Here is a 7,674-nt window from a genome sequence, read left to right as displayed (position 1 = left end):
TTAGACAAATCATGTGAAATTGGCTAAATTTGTTTGGAATCTTGAAATTGTGGGGATTTAATTGTTATAGTCCAGAAAAGAAAACATACAATTGTGTTCCAATATTGGACATAAATGAATACTTTTATGTCATAAATTATTAATTGTGCATTTCGAAAATCCCAATCAACAAAATAGATAATAAAAATTATTCGCAGTATCCTTGCTTATTCTGTGTTTTGTTTCCCAAAAAATGAAATGAAATGTACTCGTATATTGTTGTTGCTCATCACGGCAATGGGTGTAGGAAGAGACAAACCACTGCACAATCATGAAGCACTAAATTAGGATTCTTATTGCTCCATTTGAATCCACTATGGCTGGAGCTGCATCCGGGCAAGTGAACACGATACTTGTCACCTCCCGTTTATTCCAAACCTAAGATTTATGCCAACAAAATTAATCAATGGAAAATGAGTAGGTAAATTAAGATGTTGGTCGGTTAGTTAACATAACATGAGCAACTCAGACGACCTCTGCATTTTCGGGCTGGGATTAACATAAACAGTGGTAGTGGTCGAAGATTGTATATATATATAACAATCACTTACAATCTGCGGCATGTCTGAATCCAGAATATCTGCAGCGGTTGAAAGCTCTGTTGTTCTCGACTTGTTAGGAGAACTTCCTGGATCCTCGTCCACCGCTTCACGAGGAACTGAAATATCTGTATTTTGGAGACCAGGGAATGGGAAAATAGTAAGAGCTTGCAGAGCCATCCTTTCGAGCTTTGATATACCAGTGAGCTCCTCAGCTGATGAAATTATGGTCTTTTCATGCATGAGATTCGTCTTTTTATGCGTGAGATTCAAGATTATCAATGGCTGGTTCTTTTTAAGCGTGCGTTCTGTCAAATTATTGAGATATTTCTGTTGCAGAAGCAAGATACATAATTCATCATTCTGCGATTGGTATTCAGAAATAGGTCGATTCTGAACTTCTGAATCGAGGTCGTGACTGTCATCAGACTTCTCTCCCTGCCCCAAAGCAGAGTAAACTTTTAAGAACACAAATACATATCTCCAATAACAAGGACAGCCTTGATCAATTCCCTAGGCTCACAAACAATTCCCACAATACAAGAGAACAAGGTGATATTTAAAGTCCACCGAGCAATAAAAATAGTTAAATACCTCATCCTCAGAGGTATCCATCAGGAACAAAGAATCCATCTTCAATCCCATTGTCTTCGTCATCCTTTATAGGTTCTTCCATGCATTCGTCTTCATCGTCCTTATCACAGTCTGAAAGGCTTTCACCAGGTTCGTCCTGTATAGCCAGTTTTTCAGTTTCAACTGCCATTAGGGGTTTAACCACATATAAAAGTGCTAGCATACCTCTGCCCAATCCTCGTCGCTATCAATATCATAGTCTATATCTGAGTCCTTTAGAAAAGGGTGACGTGGGTCAACAACTTGACTGAAGAAGTAGAGAAGGTAATATCATCAGAACAGTCACACAGATTTTTACTAGAGGTGCTACATCAGTGCATACAAACTACTACTACTATACAAACGTTTTACTACAGCTGTGGAAGAAACATTAATTTTACTTCTTTAATACTCGGCTAGATCACGTCCGAAGCTGCAAAACACTGCTAAGTTCCTTAACAAATCTAAGAAAGATCAAATATGAAACGAAACAAGCATAGTTATGCAGGCTTCCCGCTGTAGATTTGTTAAAATAACAAATAGAAAAGTATCATACTCAGCATATGATAACATGTAGCGTCTTCCAAGTTTTACTGTTAATAGGTAAGCCATAGACGGCATGCACAACAAAATATTCTTCCAGCAATGCCGACAGAACACGAAAAGCCAAAATATATTTAAAGGGCTCAGCTCTTACTGGGCCAAACACCATAAAATGCAGGCCTATTGCTCGTATCAAATTGCAACAGCTTCACAGGAATTCGCTTTTTACTACACGGACGGAGACAATCATTGGCATCATCCAAACCAAGCACAAGCTTCTCTATGTTCAAGTCAGCGTCACAAGTGCGTTCTTTACTAGTGGCAAGCTTGAGTTCCTTGACTAGCTCAGTCTTAGGCTTCTGACGGATGCCCCAGTGCCTTTTTCCATTTGAACGTATTGAACAACGATTGAAGCGCCAAGCTTTTAAGTGTGATCTGAAAAGAGTAACACAGAAGAACTCTCACACTTGAAGCACCAAGAAATTCAATAAATTGCCAGCACAAAATGGGAGAAGGGTGAAGGTAATGCACTTCAGTATATCTCCCACCACAATCTCATCCTTCTGAGCCAACACGGCATCCATTGGTAGAGTTACTGATTTCGAATTTCTTTCGACCGTGTCACCAGATGATCCGGATGCAGTTTTCTGTGTTCAGTGAACTGTCGTTTTGTGAAGGCGAACTAGTTTCTTTCAGTTTAAGGAAGCGCTCCATCAATGACGCTTGTTTCTGGAGAAGTAGTCGTTTTCTCGACTCAGCTTCTTCCTTCTCCCTTCGGCGTTGTTCTCTCTCTGCTGCTTCTTGCTTCCTTATCAGTTGTTTCTGTTTTTCAATTTCTTCTTTCTCGCATCGCCTCTCCTCTTTCTGTGCCTCCTCATTCAATCGCCTCTGCTCTCTTTCCTACAAATATGTTAAAAATATCATCAAACAAATATGTAAGAAGCATAAATCGATTAGGAAGGAACAAAGAAACACCTGCCTTTGCATTTAAAAATATATAAGGAAATGATCCAACGTGTTGGTTCATCCATTACAGTCTAAACAAGGTTTTAACAAAGTCAATTTCCACTATATAAAAATGTTTAAATGCCCATTCGAAATTGAAAGGAAACATACACTTTGCAACATTTCCTTTTGACGATCACGTTCAATCTTTTTCATCAATCTCTCCTTATCTCTTTCGTATCTCTCCTTTTGCTTGATTAACAATTGTTCTCCTCTCTTGTTTTCCTTATCAGCTCTTCACCGTAAACACAGATTTAGCAAATCATTAAAATTAGCTTGCTGCGAAGCTAAAATACGAAACCTACATTTCAGTGCCATTTTCATGAGATGTGTTCTCCATTAGCAGCCGGATACCTGCCTCATTTAGAACTTTACCAAGTTTTTCCGAAGCTTTCTTCAACTCATGTTGGCAGTTGGGAGAGTTTTCATACATTTCAAGAGCATCTCCCATTGCTGAGACATACATAATTATCAATTATCACTGCGCCATCTCTAGTCACTAGTTATACATCATTATTCAATATGACAGTAAAACATTGGATTTTGTGAAAGCCAGCTAAGGAAATGAATTATAACTTACCACAAACAGCACTAATCCTCTCTTGGATCTTTCTCCGACAAGTCCGGTGAACTTTCAAAGATGTACGCGCTGCTCTGGGCAACAATTTCAGATCCCTTGTCTGTAGTCAAGACGACACAGCAAGATAGAATGAACTTATTCAGAAAACTATCACACTTCAGTGAACTAAGCATTCTATTAAAGGCATGACTCAGCAGATAGGAAAATCTTCGGTCAATCCGAAAGATAACAGCTATAACTTCCTTTTTCCTAAATACAGTAAATAACAACTCAACACAAAACTTGTTTTATTACAAACTAAATTTACCAAAATCCAGCATGCAAGTGCTAAAAGAACCAACATAACTGAAAATAAACACATACCATGTAATCCCATTTAAAATTTGCCCCAATTTACAACCAGTTAAGAAGCCAAACAATACAATTTTTTACCAAATCTACAACCACAAAATACACCTAACAAGCCATAACAATACAACATGCATAAACAAGCTAGCATAAAATGCATCACAGCTACAAATTTTAATACTACCTCCCAATACCAAAGAGCACACTCAGCTTCGTCCTCCAAAACATCAGCATCGGCACCAAGCACACCATAGAAGGATCTCTATCCTATCATAAGCACGGCACTCATCACACCAGCCTTACTCAAACCACCCCCATTCCCTTCTCTATCCCTCAATTTCTCAAAAATCTCATCAACGAGCTTTGACAAAGGAAGACCACTCTCCTCCATTTCACATGCAATCACACCATTCACATAAGCAGAGGAATTCCTAGATTTCCCTAAATTTTCCAGCAATACCCCTCTGTTTTCCAACACTAAACTCTTACAATATTTCACTAGACTATCAATTTCACTACGAAATCCAGCAACTCTGTTTCGGTTTTCTTCTGGACTTGGTGAAAAGACACAGGGCTCCAATCTTTTTCTCTTCCGCGGCCTATTCGTCCCATCTAGGCCGCCATTGATCGCCTCAACTTCCACCATGGCCGCATGCAGCGAGCAAACTCTGAAACAAACCCCGAATATTAGCGACAAGGGAAATGAAGAAAACAAAAATACCCAAATCAAAATATCAACAGTTTTCCAAAAAAGTCCACGAAGATGGAAATTAACCGAAAACTACCTCACTGTAGATTACGCATAAAATCGAGGCCAATTACATCGAACGCAGGCGTATTGCCGAGATGGTGAAGAAAGAGTGCAGGAAAACCCTCGAGTTCCAAATTCGAGCTGCTATTACACAATTTTCAATTCAGCTGTCTGAATTTTTAGTGGAGTTTCCAATTTTTTTAATTGGATTAAATTCAACTAATTACAGTCCTTCCCGCCACCAAATTGAAAAAATAAATTAAGGGAAAATGAATTTGCCTAGAAAAAAAGAGCCCACTGTTCTATGTTTGGCACGTAAGCAAGCTCAGTATCCAGATGGCATATTTTATTTTAACAAAATATATTTTCCTTTTCTTTTATTTTAGTAGTAATAGATATTCAAATAAAATGTGTTTTAATAAACACATAGCCTATTATGTTTGAAATTAATAATTAATTAATAATATAATGGGCATGTATTTGCAAAAAAATACCCACATCAATTCGTAACATATTTATATTTAAACTAGTCTTAATTCTTTGAAATATTTAATACTCAGTCCTCTAAAAATAAAAATATTTAAAATAGCTTGGATTTGAATGCAAATGATAAACTAATAGAGAAATAGAAAGCAAGGGCGAAGGTGTGTTAATAAAATGGGTCCACCTTATTCAAAAGAATAGAAATTTTTAAAAAAGAAAGTTTCTATTAATAGAGGACGGACCGAAAAAGAAAAAAAATACTAAAGGGGTAATAAACTACAATGTCAGAGTGGAGTATTATATTGCAGAAAATTTTCTTGCTTGGACGACTTAAATTTGATTAAAATATTAGTTTAATTATATTCCCTCCGTCTCTAATTAATTGAAATTAATTTTCTTTTCAATTTTTTCTCAATCAATTGGTACTCTTACTTTTTACTACTTTGGTAATAGACCTCATATTTCATTAACTAATTTAACTCACATTTTATTATAAAATTAATATTATATAAAAATAAGATCTGCATTATATTAACTTTTTCTATCAACTTTTCAGTATATTTCTTAAATCTCGTGCCGGATCAAACGGTAATTAATGGGTGTTGGAGGGAGTATGAATTATGTGAAATGGGTTTTTCTCTTACTTTTATCGGTTAAAGTTTCACGAAAATCAAGGTCAAACTCAATGTTGTAAAAATTAGTAAGAAAATGAGTAAGCTTAATTAATGTTATGGTTATTACGATTATATTAATGAGTAAGTTTCATAATTTTTAATACTCATTATATTAATTATGTTGTACTCGGGTCTCCGTATATGGATTGAAGATACGAATAGAATTACAATAACATTTTATAGTGCATAATTATTTTTGATATCATATGGAGTACTACATTTTGGAATAAATACAATGTGTCATGTATAGCATTATTTTATTTTATTTAATTAATTAATAATTTTAATCATATGATTTTAAATTGTTAATTAATTAACACAAGATCAACTTTTGATTCCGAAAACAAATTGGTAGTATTGCAAGTTTTAAAATTGGACGATAGCTTTTCAAACCTAAAAACGGTTTTAAAATTGTATTTGAAGTATAAAGCGCCGACGCAGAATAATATTGTCACAAAATTGTGTGTAATCTTTTTTGTATTATGTATCCATTTAAATTAGTAGTACTTTATTGTTATATGGAAACATGATATGAAGGTTGATGGAGGCGGATGTAAATGATTGCGAGGAGAAGGTAATATGGAAACATATTATAGCATAAGAGGAGATGGAGGTGGAAAACAGATTTTAACCTAATTGGATTTATTGAAATTTTCATTTTCTTTCTATTCTATAATTTCTTGATTAAAAGAGTTTATTATTAGTACTTTATTGTTAATTAATTTTCAATTAATGAAATTCTTAAATGGTAGTAATCGGATTTAGCTTAGAAAGTCTAATCTACAACCACATACTAATATAGTACTATTAATTACCACTTTCAATAATATTGACGTCGATTGGGTAAATTTACTTCCCGATTGAAAGATTTAGATCATTCCTTATTCAAATATTGGATGTATAATAAAATATATATTATGCAAATTGTATTTTTTCAATCAGCATAATGTATTAAAGTGGGATTGACTTTTCTAACTAGTAATCAAGAATTATTGATGAAAAGTGAGATTGCCTTTTTGTTGGGTATTAAAGTGTAATTGATGAGTTGTATTTTTAATTTTCAACATTATTAATAATAATCAATAATAGAATCACTTATGGAAAACTATTTTGAATTTTCAATATTACCAAAAATAATTAATAACATGATCAGTTATAGGATTGTATGGTACGTAATAAAATTGAATTGAGATTAATAATATGGATTGCTTAATAAATTAATGAGTATGTTATGTGAAAATGCTTTTTATTTTAGTCATTACTTGATTCTCAATAATTAAATAAATTTTTTAAAGTTTTATTAAACCAATCCGCTGAAGAATCATCGAACAAGAATGATGGTAAGCACAAACAATCTACAAGAGGGGTGAAACTATGGTCGTAGAACTTTTGAATTTTTCAGATCCAACTCGGGGCGTTGTTTGACTTTGTTAGAGCATCCACAATAAGAATAGTCCAGCCATATCCTAGCCACAAACTCCTCTCCTACCACATCATCAGCACTAAAAACCCTCCTGACACTTCATCAGGACAAGCAAATAGCCCAGCAATAGCCTAGCCACATCACTCAAATTATATAAAATAAATAATTGACAATCACACAAAATACGGAATTAAATTTACGACACAGATACGGGAAAATTCAATAATAATATTAAAATTTTAAAAAGTACATTAATTAAAAAACACACTTCGTTAAAATTAAAATAACATTACAACATCCTCATTAATGAGTTTGTCCCACATCGAAAGTGAACCATAAAACATTCAAGGATGTCTCTATAAAAGAGAAACAACCAAAACTGATTTTGTCCCACATCGAAAGTGGAACATAAAACATTCAAGGATGTCTCTATAAAAGAGAAACAACCAAGAATGTGTTTGTCCCACATCAAAAGTGGAACATAAAACATTCAAGGATTTCTCTATAAAAGAGAAACAACCAAGAATGATTTTGTCTCACATCGAAAGTGGAACATAAAACATTCAAGAATGTCTCTATAAAGAGAAACAACCAGAATGAGTTTGTCCCACATCGAAAGTGGAACATAAAACATTCAAGGATGTCTCTATAAAAGAGAAACAACCAAGAATGAGTTT

At 34.3% G+C, this 7,674-nt stretch overlaps 1 pseudogene; it reads right to left on the bottom strand.

Moving 5' to 3' along the window:
- Positions 1–442: 442 nt before the first annotated feature.
- Positions 443–4,640, bottom strand: LOC121789486 (annotated as a pseudogene).
- Positions 4,641–7,674: the final 3,034 nt, after the last annotated feature.

This window comes from Salvia splendens, unplaced genomic scaffold (genome assembly GCF_004379255.2).
Source record: "Salvia splendens isolate huo1 unplaced genomic scaffold, SspV2 ctg250, whole genome shotgun sequence".
Classification (NCBI taxonomy): domain Eukaryota; kingdom Viridiplantae; phylum Streptophyta; class Magnoliopsida; order Lamiales; family Lamiaceae; genus Salvia; species Salvia splendens.
The sequence above is the reverse complement of the archived record's forward strand: the minus strand, read 5'-3'. Positions and strand labels throughout refer to the sequence as shown.